The sequence below is a fragment of the Schistocerca gregaria genome, chromosome 1, assembly GCF_023897955.1.
Source record: "Schistocerca gregaria isolate iqSchGreg1 chromosome 1, iqSchGreg1.2, whole genome shotgun sequence".
Classification (NCBI taxonomy): Eukaryota; Metazoa; Arthropoda; class Insecta; order Orthoptera; family Acrididae; genus Schistocerca; species Schistocerca gregaria.
In genome coordinates this window covers 734,484,373-734,497,105 of record NC_064920.1, presented here as the reverse complement: position 1 = coordinate 734,497,105, position 12,733 = coordinate 734,484,373, and the positions used below count along the sequence as shown (strand labels likewise).

At 45.1% G+C, this 12,733-nt stretch overlaps 1 protein-coding gene across 1 annotated transcript in view; it reads left to right on the top strand.

The window, feature by feature from the left end:
* The window catches only part of LOC126271423 (iroquois-class homeodomain protein IRX-6), a 776,927-nt gene that overhangs the window by 749,590 nt on the left and 14,604 nt on the right, over window positions 1-12,733 (top strand). The window lies entirely within an intron of this gene.

Genomic DNA, 12,733 nt, shown 5'->3' with positions numbered 1-12,733 from the left:
ACATTCAATGGGATTCGCATAAGGCGACCGCCTTGGCGGCCAGATCGTTCGCTCGAATTGTCCAGGATGTTATTCATACCCAGCGGGAACAATTGTGGCCCGGTGATATGTTGCACAGCCATCCACAAGAATCTCATCGTTGAATGGTTGAAAATGATCTTCAAACAGCCGAGCATAACCATGTCCAGTCTATGATAGGTTCAGTTTGACCAGAGGACCCACTCTATTCCATGTAAACACAGTCCATGCCGTTATGGAGCCACCACCAGCTTGTACAGTGCTTTGTTCACAACTTTAGTCCATGGCTTCGTGGGGTCTGCTCCACATTCGAAGCGTACTATCAATTCATCCAACCAGGCCACGGTTTTCCAGACGTCAGAAGTCCAAGTGATACGGTCACGAGCACCCGAGAGGCGCTGCAGGCGATCGTGCTTTCTGGAATTATTTCACTCAGTGTTGCTTGTCTGTTAGCACTGTCACCTACGCAAACGCCGCTGCTCTCGGTCGTTAAGCGAACCCCGTCGGGCACTGCCTTTTTGGGTGAGAGGTAACGCCTGAATTTCGCTAATCTCGACAGACTCTCGACACTGTCCATCCTGGAATAGTGAATTCCCTGTATCTGAAATGGATTGTGCCATGCGTCTAGCTCCAACTACCATTCTGCGTTCAAAGTCCGTTTACTCCCGTCTTGCGGCCGTAATCATTGCTGAAATCTTTTCATATGATTCAACGACAGCTTCGCCAGTGCATTGCCCCTCTATACCTTGTGTACTCTATACTTCCGCCATCTGTATATGTGGATATCGCTATCTTATGACTTTTGTCACCCGAGTGCAAATCACCAGGGGCACACAGTGCAAAAAGCATTACAATCTTTACCCTTGTTAAGCCCTGAGTAAACATTACTTCATTTATTACTTACTTTACAATTTCAGTTTTTGCTTTCTATGGGCACTTGCGCTTCATTAGTTTCGCTGCCTGACGAAGAATCCATCTGTAGAAAGGCATCACGAAAGGTAAAACTGACTGTAAAAACACCCAAATCTTTCCAAAGAATCCGTATCGCTACTGAGTACGAGTAAGCTCGGTTTGACGCCTGTTGATTGCAGATATGTCCATTTACCTCTCATCGGACTAAAAGGTTAAACGTGAGCTTAATGAACGAACTGTATTACGTCAAATACTGTCCATTTTCCTCTAATAGCAATTTTTAAGTGTCCTGAAACTGTTTAATTGGGAATGAGGTTTTAAACAGCAACTGCAAAAATACCATCCAAAACGGTATATCTGGCAACCATAGTGCCAACAACAGTAATCAAACTGAGCGGAACTTAGTTACTTTGTTATTGTTTCCATACGCTTTTATCTTCACCAAAACGATAATTTATATGTATATTCCTCACTAGGGCGTTATTGGTACCTGAGTGGTCAGCGCGACGGAATATCTAACGGCCCGGATCCGATTTTCGGCTGGGTGGTTGATTTTCTCCGCTCAGGGACTGGGTGTTGTCTTGTCCTTATCATCGTCATTTCACCCCCATCGACACGCCAATCGTCGAAGTGGCGACAGCGCGAAAGACTTGCACCAGGCGAACGGTTTACCTGACGGGAGCCCTAGCCACACGGCATTTCCGTTTCCACTAGGGCGTTTGTGTGGCTTCCTCCCTCACGGGTAAGATGTGCGCGTTCTCTATGTATAGCTTGTCACGTACAATGGTTACTGTGTAACGTTTTCTACAAAAAATTGTTCTCCCTCTCCTCATTTTGAAGTGTAAATGTAAGTGTAACTGTGAGAAGTATGACGAACGTTTTAGGTGCTGTTTGAGATGATTTCGTGGTGGTTGACAGTTATTGTACTGGTCACAGAAGTACAGCACCTGCGAGCGGTCAGGGTCTCAGGAACTGCTGTTACCGTAATCCAGCGCTAACGAACCTGTCAGCCTGTCCGAGTGACAGTCGCACTTACACAACATTGTTAATAAGATAGAGCAAACCAGTTGCAGAGAGGACTCATGAATCAAACGCTCACGTTTCACTGAGTCTTCTCTACCACGTACGGAACGGTTAACAAGTCTGTCTAGTTACTGCTTGCTAAATGTTCGACAGTGCGATGAAAGCCGTACCCAATACAACAAGCACTGTCTTCGTGATCCCATCAGGACGTAGAACTGGAATGGAATAAGGTTAGAATGTAACGTGTCGTAGACAGATTGATGATTAGTGGCGGTCGTTAGTTCTGCTGACAAAGTATCAAAGAAGTAAATGACGTAGGCGTTCCAAAGATATCCTGCAGGTATTCACCTGAAGTAGAGAAATCACAGAAAACACGTCGGTATTCCAGAACATGCGCTGTAGCCAGATTTCTCCAAATACTTATGCAGTGGTTCGACTGCAAAGCAATCTCTCTCAGTGTCTATCGTTTACCGCAAGATGGAGTGTGTCCAGAATGGACTGAGAAGCGTTATTCCGTGTCCAGCGATGACGATTTTCTCTGCTTTTGTTACTTGTTTTATTGTGATATTCAGCTCTTATCGCCTCAGCAGCCTTGCTCGCAAATTAAAACAGGTCATTATTGGGGTAGTTGTTTACGGGTTCTCGTTTTTTATTATAAACTCACAAAATACTGTTGACGGGAAGTGAAAGACAAGAAACACTTCTCCCTGCTCAAAATTTCGACGATACGTTTAGCACTTACAAATACGCTGAGTCAGCATTAGGACCAGGTCCGTTATAGGTGGAAAACAGACGAGTCGCTGGTTCGGTTGCGCCTTGCTCCTTAAGACTTTAGTTTATTGTAGTGTGGCTGAGTTACCTATATGTCGTACGCAATGAATGAACTTGGTTAATTTCAGGTTTCTCCGTGTACTCGTGGAACAAAATTAATACGAAAGACAAAAGCTACTTGATAATTGTGAAAGAAACCTGAAATTCTAGTAAAGGCTTTATCCATGGCTTTCTCTATAAACATTACCCAACAGGGCACTCTACGTTGCGAAAGGAGAGCTCACCGAAAAATGCGTGTAACTATACGCCCTTTGTTCACGCCGTACGCATAGCTGCTCACACGCTTCAGAGTCCGTCCCCCCGCGAGTCTGATGAATTTTCAAACGATGTTGTTTCATCTTGCCCGCCTTGTGAGCCATCTTATGCATTATTCAGAGAAGAGGTTTAATTTAGGTGCTCTTTTACAGCGCTGAGCACTGCATCGCGCGCACACACACACACACACACACACATACACACACACACACACATGCCCGCGCGCGCCAACTTTCGACTGACTTAAAATAAAAAAAAAAGAAGCCCGCTCGCTTCCCATCAGCATATTACCGACACCGGAACTTCCAAGCGGCCGTGTTGACAGGCCTTCCTTGGCTCAAAGCGGCGCGCGGCCGCCGGCCGCCTTTGACGGAAGAGTTATTGAGTCAGCCCGACGATTGGCGACCTATGCTTCTATCAGGGTAACTGTGCACCCGCGGTACTAAATTACGCCGTCCACTTTCATCCGCTTGTTTGTGTTAGCTGTCCAAATAGATATTTAAAGAAAGACGAGCGGCGGCGTGTCCCCAGGCCGAGATGAAAATCCCCGGCGACGCGACGCGACGCGACTCACGGTCCCGCGACGGCACGTGTGAGGGCTCGTAAAAGCGTGCAAATATCAGGGTGGCGCAATATCACCGCTCCGCTCTATTAATACCCAGCCTGACCGGCGACTGAGTCAGCTAGGCACGGTGGCAGCGACGCGACGGGCTTGCGTCACTTGTTAACGATCTCTGGCTGTCACCTACTCTTTGCTCCTACCGTCGCCTCGTGCTCTGCGACTATTACTTGGGTCTCTTACGCCCAGCCACACTCTCGCCTTCGTACATACCAGAAAAGCGAGATGTTTGCAATGAAGCTTCCACTGTGCATCCAATCGACCTTTCTGGCACGTTCAGGTTTGGTGTGTCTGCCACACCTCGGAAGAAAAGTCTTTGGGAGTAGTTCAGCTCCGCGTCATAGATTTTCCTGGAAACGAGGGGTTTCAACCATAGCAAATGTTCCGTATTAAAATCTAATTTTATTATCAGTAACATCAGTCTACCGTAGCACCCTCCGTCGGTGTGCGTGCATTGATCTCCAATGTTTATGCGTCGATTGGCAATAAGTGTTATTTGGTGATCACGATACATAATCGTCTGGCGCTGTCATGTTGCGCCGGTCGGTGTAGCCGAGCGGTTCTAGGCGCTTTAGCCTGGAACCGCGTGACTGCTACTGTCGCAGGTTCGAATCCTGCCTCTGGCATGGATCTAGGCGACTCATGACCTCAGGTGTGAAGTCCCATAGTGCTCAGAGCGATTTTTTGTCGTGTTGCCACATATGTCAACACTCAGGTGACAGAAGTAATGCGATAGCGATATCCACATATACTGATGGCGGTGGTATCTCGTTCACAGGGTATGAAAGGGCACTGCACTGGTGCAGCTATTATTTGTACTCGGGTGACTCATATGAAACGGTTTTCTACGTGATTATAGCCGCAAGACGGGAATTAACACCCTTTGAACGCGGAGTGGTAAATAGAGCTAGACGCATGGGACATTCCATTTCGGAAACGGTTAGGGGATTCAATATTTCGAGATCTACAGTGTCAAGAGTGTACCCGAGAATACCAGATTTCGGAGGTTGTCTCTCACCACGGGCAACTCAGAGGTCGTCGGCCTTTACTTAATGCCGGCCAGAGTGGCCGAGCGGTTCTAGGCGCTACAGTCTGGAACCGCGCGACCGCTACTGTCGCAGGTTCGAATCCTGCCTCGGGCATGGATGTGTGTGATGTCCTTAGGTTAGTTAGGTTTAAGTTGTTCTAAGTTCTAGGGGACTTATGAACTCAGCAGTTGAGTCCCATAGTGCTCAGAGCCACTTTTTGAACCTTTACTTAATGACTACGAGCAGCGGGGTTTGCGCAAAATTGTCAGTGTTAACACACAAGCAACCCCGCGTGGAATAACCGCAGAAATCAATGTGGGGCGTACGACGGACGTATCTGTTAGGACAGCGTGGCGAAATCCGGCGCTAAAGGGTTATGGCAGCAGTCGAACGACGCTAGTAGCTTTGCTAACAGTACGACATCACCTGCAGCGACTCTCCTGTGAACGTGACCCTGCCGACTGGACCTTAAACGACTGGGAAACCGTGGTCTGGTCAGATGAGTCCAGATTTCTGTTGGTGGCAGCTGATGGTAGGGTTCGCGTGTGGCGGAGACCCCACGAAAGCCATGGACCAAAGTTCTCAACAAGGCAGTGTGCAAGCTGGTGGAATGGACTGGTTCCTCTCTTCCAATTGGACCGATCGTTGACTGGAGTAGTCCAACTGCAGCCGCTCGTGGACTCCATGTTCCCAAACAACGATGTAATTTTTGTGCACGACGACGAGCCATGTTCGCGATTGGTTCAAATGGCTCTGGCCACTATGGGACTTAACTGCTGAGGTCATCAGTGCCCTAGAACTTAGAACTACTTAAACCTAACTAACCGAAGGCTTTCACACACCCATGCCCGAGGCAGGATTCGAACCAGCGACGTAGCGGTCGCGCGGTTCCAGACTGCACGATTGGTTTGAAGAACATTCTGGACAGTTCGAGCGAATTATTTGGCCGCCCAGATCGCCCGATATGAATCCCATCGAACATATATGGGACATAACCGGGCAACATTTCCGCAATTATCGACGGTTATAGAGGCTGCATGGCTCAATATTTCTGCAGGGAGCCTCCAACGACTTGTTGAGTCCGTAGTACGTCGAGTTGCTGCACTACAACAGGAAAAAGGAGGATCGAGGCGATATTAGGAGGTGTCCCATGGCTTTTGTCATTTCAGTGTCTAACGTCACCGCCTTCTGTTTCCCGTGCCAACGACGCCTGTATATGATCCGTAGAAGTTAGGTCTGTCGCTAGCCGCAGAATGCAAAATTCCCGTTGCGCCAGGCATATAATCTCATTTCTCCGTGTTTCTTTTTTTATTTTCTTTCCAACGCTACCTTAGCTTTTGCATTCTCTCGACACTGGTCTTTCCAGGCTTTGTCTATTCCTTGCGACGCGAACTTTCCTCTGACTTACATTTTTCTAAAATTCCCGGCACGTTACGAGTCATACGAGATGGTATCTTTCATTATTTTGTAATTTTCAATTCGGTACGGATTTTCACATATATTCCTACGAATGACACCAGAATCACTGTGCTACCTAAACGCGTTTCGACGGTACACAAAATTACAACTTTACATGAAGCTAATGCGGAATATTAACGCGCTTGCTCTTGCACTGGTACAAAACAATTACTGAGACGATTTATCCGTTCTTGGCCTCGGCCTTTGTTTACGCATTATTAGGCTCGTAGTTATTAGCGATCCCAACTGGACGCTATTTCTAACATAAGAAATTTCGACCTACGTATCGAACGTGTAGCCATTTTCGCCTCATAGCTCTTTGTATTGTTCAGACCTCAGGCTGTTAACGTGCGATATCACTCTGACTTCTCCAAACTTTGTCTATAAGATTTCCAGGTTGTGTTAACATTGGCAGCTTGCTTTGTTTAGAAAATTAAAAAATTAAAACAAAGTATCCTATAACTACAATATTAGTGAGTCACTAGTGGTATCAGTCAACTGATACACAAATATCTGGGTGTAAAAAATTCTTAGGCATATGAAATCGAATGATCACATTGGCACGGCCGACGTTAATGAAAGAGGCAGATTCAAATCATTGCTAGGATACTGGGAAAATGCAGTCAGTCTCCAAAGAAGATGGCTTACAAAACAGTAGTATTACCACCCAAAGAGTATTGCTCTAGTTCGTAGGACCAGTACCTAAGAGGAATTAAGTAGGATATACTCGTATAACGCGCTCAAAGAAGGGGAGCACGAATGGTCACGGTGTACTTGACACTTGGAAGAGAGCCACAGACATGATAACAAAACGCATGAAGATACGCACCTACTGATACGCGAAACCCTACTTACCAAGCCTCAAGAAGCTGCATTAAATGAAGACTCTAGCAGTACACCACACCACCCTGTGTAAGCAGTACAATGGTAAATACTCTACGACATGGGTTTCACAGTGATATTTAGAGAAGAGATGTAGAAATGTGTAGAAATGTATTTATTCATTCCACCAGTGTAATGAATTCTATACGAGAACGTTCGTGAGTTTTCCTTACAGGAGGAGAACAGTGGTAACTAGAATCTTTGAGTTATTCTCTGAGGCACATTCGGATGGTACAGAGGGTGAAATGGGAAAGTGTTTCTCGTAGAATAAAATATGTGTGGTTTACAGTCTTCCTCGGGTACTGAAGTTTAATCTGAGGAGAATGTTAAAACTTGGATTTATCGGCTAGATGGTCACATTACCAACTGTGACACTGACCACTCGTTGCTTATTTTTAGCAGTACATTTGAGTATTTCATTATGTAGTTACTACAAGCAAAATAAGTATCTGTCCGATAACTGCATCTTGTCATTGTTTAGAAAGATTTATGGAGAATCCCTCTAAAGATCGTAGAGTCAGTAGCTTGATTTAGATATTTCATAAGGGTGTTTAGGTTGCAGCTGACAGCAACATTCGTGGCGGAGTAGTAGCGCAGTAAGATTTAATGTGGAAATCAATTCGTCGAGTAGCTACTGAAGGAATCTTCCTATAAGTAAATTAGCGTATGTAATGAACACATTTTAATAACCTCCTGCATATCTAACCCGCTAATGTTGCATGGTAATAACGATGGTGAGCAGGCCTCCATATAACTCTGAAGTTCTTTAATTTTATCTTTAGTATCATTACACGGAACGCACCTGGAGAGTAAAGACAGAAGACGATATTATCAATACCCTGTAATGAAAGAGATTTGATTTCCAGTTCTCTCAACTGGGAGTCCAGTGCTTCAAACACTGTTTCACTTCGGTCAGTGTACATTTAAGGAAGTAAAGTGACTCTCTCTTCTTGTAACGACAGCTCCAGTGAACTTTAGCGTCAGGTTTCCGTGATCTGTAACACATTTTTCTTTTAGTTTCGTATAGCAGTCGCTTGAGCATTTCCGTGAGTCCCTCACAATAATCAAACAAAGCTGTGGCTCTTCTCTGAATCTTTCCTGTCACGGACCCAGCTTGACATCAAATCTCCACTCACGAACTTTTTGAAGTCAAACGAATGAAACTAACCTCTTCGTGCGCCAGTCCAGACACGTATGGTTTTAAGAATTTCTTCAAATCATAAAGATGACTGTAGCTAGCAAGAGATAATGTACTTAATATTATGTAGTAGCGAAAACTGGAGAAACACATCTTTGAACAGTTTCATCCAGATGACGACTAACGCCGTTGTTGTTGTGGTTTAATTCAGCTGTCCCTGCTACTCCCTCCTGTGCAAGCCTCTTCGTCTCGAATAACTGTTGGAGCCTACGACAATTTGAACATGCTTACTGTATTCGTTCCTTCGTTTCCCTCTACAATATTTTTATCGCGGCACCACTCTCCTCTCATACACGCTTCCCTCCATTACCTATCTGATAATTCCTGAATGCCATTGAAAGCGTCCTTTTATATTAGTCAGTTGTTGCGACAAATTTATACTTTCCTCTACTCGATTCAGTTGCTCGTCATTTGTCACTCGATCTAGCCACGTAATCTTCACCATTCTTCTGTATCACCGTATTTGAAAGCTTCTATTATCATCTTGTCTGAACTGCTTATGATCCAGGTTTCACTTCCGTACAACACTACACTGCACACAGATACCTTCAAAAATAACTTACTCAAATTTATATTCTATGTGGATAAATTCATCTTTTTCAGAAATTCTTTCGTGCTATAGCTAGTCTGCATTTTATTCACACTACAGCCAACTGAGCAGAAACGAAATTACATGTGCACAAGGGCATGATCAGTAAATAGAGATGCAAGGTGAATAAAAAAAAAAACGGGGAGCGGAATATCTGCCTGAAAGGACACTGCGGCAGGGAGGATAAAAACGGCTCGACAGCCACAACGGTGGCGGCTCCGCGCGTAGCACAAGGGCGTGTACGCCGAGGCAATGCGCCAAATAAAAGCCGATGGCAGAAAGAGAGAGGGGTGGCATTCGGTAAATCGGCCGAAACAGAGGCAGCGAGGTCTGAAATTGCGAAAAGCGGACCAGCGGCGCCCGCCGGACTCTGAAATTGATGGACGCGGCCGGCCTTTGGAGTATTAATGCGGGTGTTTTGGGCGGCGGCCGGCTCTGGCGGCGATCGCGTCCGCGCCGCTGCCTCCACGCACACGCGCCACGCACCACGCAGCGCACAGCACGCGGGCAGCGGCGCACCGTACTGTGCAAATTGTCTGCCAGCTGTAGGCGGCGTGGCGGAGTTTAAATCACGCAGTCCGCTTTATGACGCCCCCGGGCATTAATCACGGATCTGGAAGGAAATAATTAAGTGAGTCAAGGGGTTGGAACAAGTTTTTAAGGGAGTGCCGACTTGAGCAACAAAGCCGAGGGGTGGAAAAGCAGCCGTCGCCTTGTGAATATCGAGGGTGGAGCTGTCGGCGCGAATTTCTGATACGGCGAAACGCTCTGTTCTTTCCCTCCGCTCGCAGAGAACAGTGTTTTCTGCTTATAGTCGCTGGACAAGTTTCGGATTGTGAAACACGAGTCAAATAAATATGGCTGGTTCGTTATAAATTCGGGGTTAGCTTTTTGACTAATATGGCACTTTCCTTTCAGTATATTTAAGTTACAGAAGAAACTGAAGTTTGTCTTGCACTATCTACTAAAATACAAATGGTTGTTCAACCATGAAACTGGAAAGGTACTGTTATAGCGAACGCTTGGCTTCTCTCCTGACGAATGAAACCGATGTTTTGTTCTACGTGTAATTACTCCGCCGGCCGAAGTGCCGTACAATCGTATCTATGTAATGTGTAATGTGTAAACTACGTAATTACAACAATCAAAATAATCGAATTTACGGCGTACTCCACGATGGACACCCTGTAATAACAGACATCTCCTTGGGGTAATTAAAAATGGTTCAAATGGCTCTGAGCACTATGGGACTTAACTTCTGAGGTCATCAGTCCCCTAGAACGTAGAACTACTTAAACCTAACTAACCTAAGGACATCACACACATCCATGCCAGAGGCAGGATTCGAGCCTGCGACCGTAGCGGTCGCGCGGTTGTAGGCTGTAAACTAACCTAAGGACATCACACACATCCTTGCCAGAGGCAGGATTCGGACCTGCGACCGTAGCGGTCGCGCGGTTCTAGGCTGTAGCGCCTAGAACCGCGCGACCGCTACGGTCGCAGGTTCGAATCCTGCCTCTGGCATGGATGTGTGTGATGTCCTTAGGTTAGCTAGGTTTAAGTAGTTCTACGTTCTAGGGGACTGATGACCTCAGAAGTTAAGTCCCATAGTGCTCAGAGCTATCTGAACCATTTTTTAATTACCCCAAGGAGATGTCTGTTATTACTGGGTGTCCATCGTCGAGTACGCCGTAAATTCGATTATTTTGATTGTTGTAATTACGTAGTTTACACATTACATAGATACGATTGTACAGAATCATATGTTCCACGCTTTTCGTGCGCTTTTTGAGCTCTTCGATACTGAACGTTAGCTTCCTAGAGATTTATCTTTACATACTCTAACGTGAAATGATAAGTATACAAAACAATAAATAATTATGATGATAAAGCAGGAAGGGAAGTATCGAACTTAACGAATTTATCTCACAGACGTACTATAATCGGCGAGTCTCCTAATGTTTTTGACCGCCGCCTGATAGTTGTTAGGGTGTCTCTCTGCCTCACTCGCAAAGACGTAGTGGACTACCGGGCGCACAGCAGAAGGGTTATTTGTCTGTTCAAGAAACGGTCATTTCCGCTTACGGCCTCAGCGGCGGTACCCAGCCATATGGCGCAGTGGCTAGCACACTGGACTCGCATTCAGGAGAACGACGGTTCAATCCCGCGTCCGGGCATCCTGATTTAGGTTTTCCGTGATTTCCCTAAATCGCTTCAGGTGAATGCTAGGATGGTTCCTTTGACAGGGCACTGCCGACTGACTTCCCGCATCCGAAACCGACGACCTTGCTGTTTTGTCTCTTTCCCCCAAATCAACCCATCCCCAGCTGCGGTAATAACTTTTATATTGCCGTCACCAGGATTCACCCTCCACAGTTCATGCTGAACGCTATTTCATCCGCCAGTGCATAACATTCTCAGCCACAAGTGCGGATTACGTCGGAGTACAGTTATTCCTATGCCATTCAACGAAGTGCCTATTCCTTGACAAGTATGAATCTTACTCCGTGCATCAAAAGACACTCTGTTATATGCCACATGGCCGACATTTCGAAATTTACAAATAATTTCAGCTCTTGTAGTGTTTGCGTGTGCATAATATCTGAACAGCGCTATGCGATAGTTTAACAATTTCATTTAAAAGTTTAAGACAATCAACTATGTAGATCCTTCAAAATAATTTTTTTCATATACACTTCCTGGTTAGTATTACGTAAGTTTGCGTCCCTATATAAATGGAGGTTGAATAAGGACATGCAAACGTGTAGTTTACTTATGAAGCCACGCATTTTAAGAGTATCTCTCGACAAAGTTTGTAGGTACATTTACTTCTTTCTACCTTCTGTGTGAGCTATGGACACGTTGACGTATTCTCAAGGACAGTATAAATTTAGAATATTTATGCTTGTCCATAAATTTCAGTTGGCTATTACTAGAAATTACTGTTTAAAATGTCAGATAGAACCGTCTCCCAATATGATGTGAAAAACACAAAAATACTCTAGCGTGTCCACAATCAAGCTAAACACAAATATTCACAGGGGGATGTGACTTTCTTTTCGTCGTTGGGCGTTGTTTGGATTAGTTCTACCGATTTAAAAACGTGTGGATAGATTATTAGATAGTGCCAATCACAACAGATGCACCTCTCTTTAACTACATGTGCTTGAATCCATTTCATGACTCTAAGTTCCAATCCAGACTGCTAAATAAAAACCTGTGTTACTACAGAAACAATGGTTTTCTTAACGACATAAAAGTGTCTAACTTTTATAATCGAAAATGAAATATCTACGTTACTTAAGGTACATGTAATACTATTCAACGGACTCAACAAGACGATAGACTGGTTCATCACCTGCTTATCAAATTCGAAGCGTATGATAGCTACAGAGTAATTATCATCTCCAAACACGGCATCCTGCACATTGATACAAACTGTATCTCCATTTATGTCATCATTCGATCTCAAGTCACAGCAGTTTCCACCGCAGGAATTTTCTGCAAGAAACCTTTTGGGTTAGCATCTGCTTCTCCTGTTGTCTCTCTAAATTTCTCGCAACGCGATTACCTGCATCTTTATTGTTTGTATTAATCTATAACTACTTTCTTCACTCTTTGTCATACGGGAGTAAGTTAATACCGACAATGTATTTGTTTGGCTGCTGGTACTCAATAATACTCGACTATGGTCTCATAAACAATTCACCCACAGCTGTAGCTAGTAGAAGCCTTTAAAACCATGTCCCGTTGACGTGAACGTCCGTACTTTTCATTTACCTTTAACCTAAATGATTCTTCAGTAAGCCAAATAGACGGAAGTGAAACTTCTCTGCTGATGAAATCTGTGTGCCGTATCGGAACTGCCAGCCGTGGTGGCTGTGCGGTTCTAGGCGCTGCAGTCCGGAACCGTGGGTCTG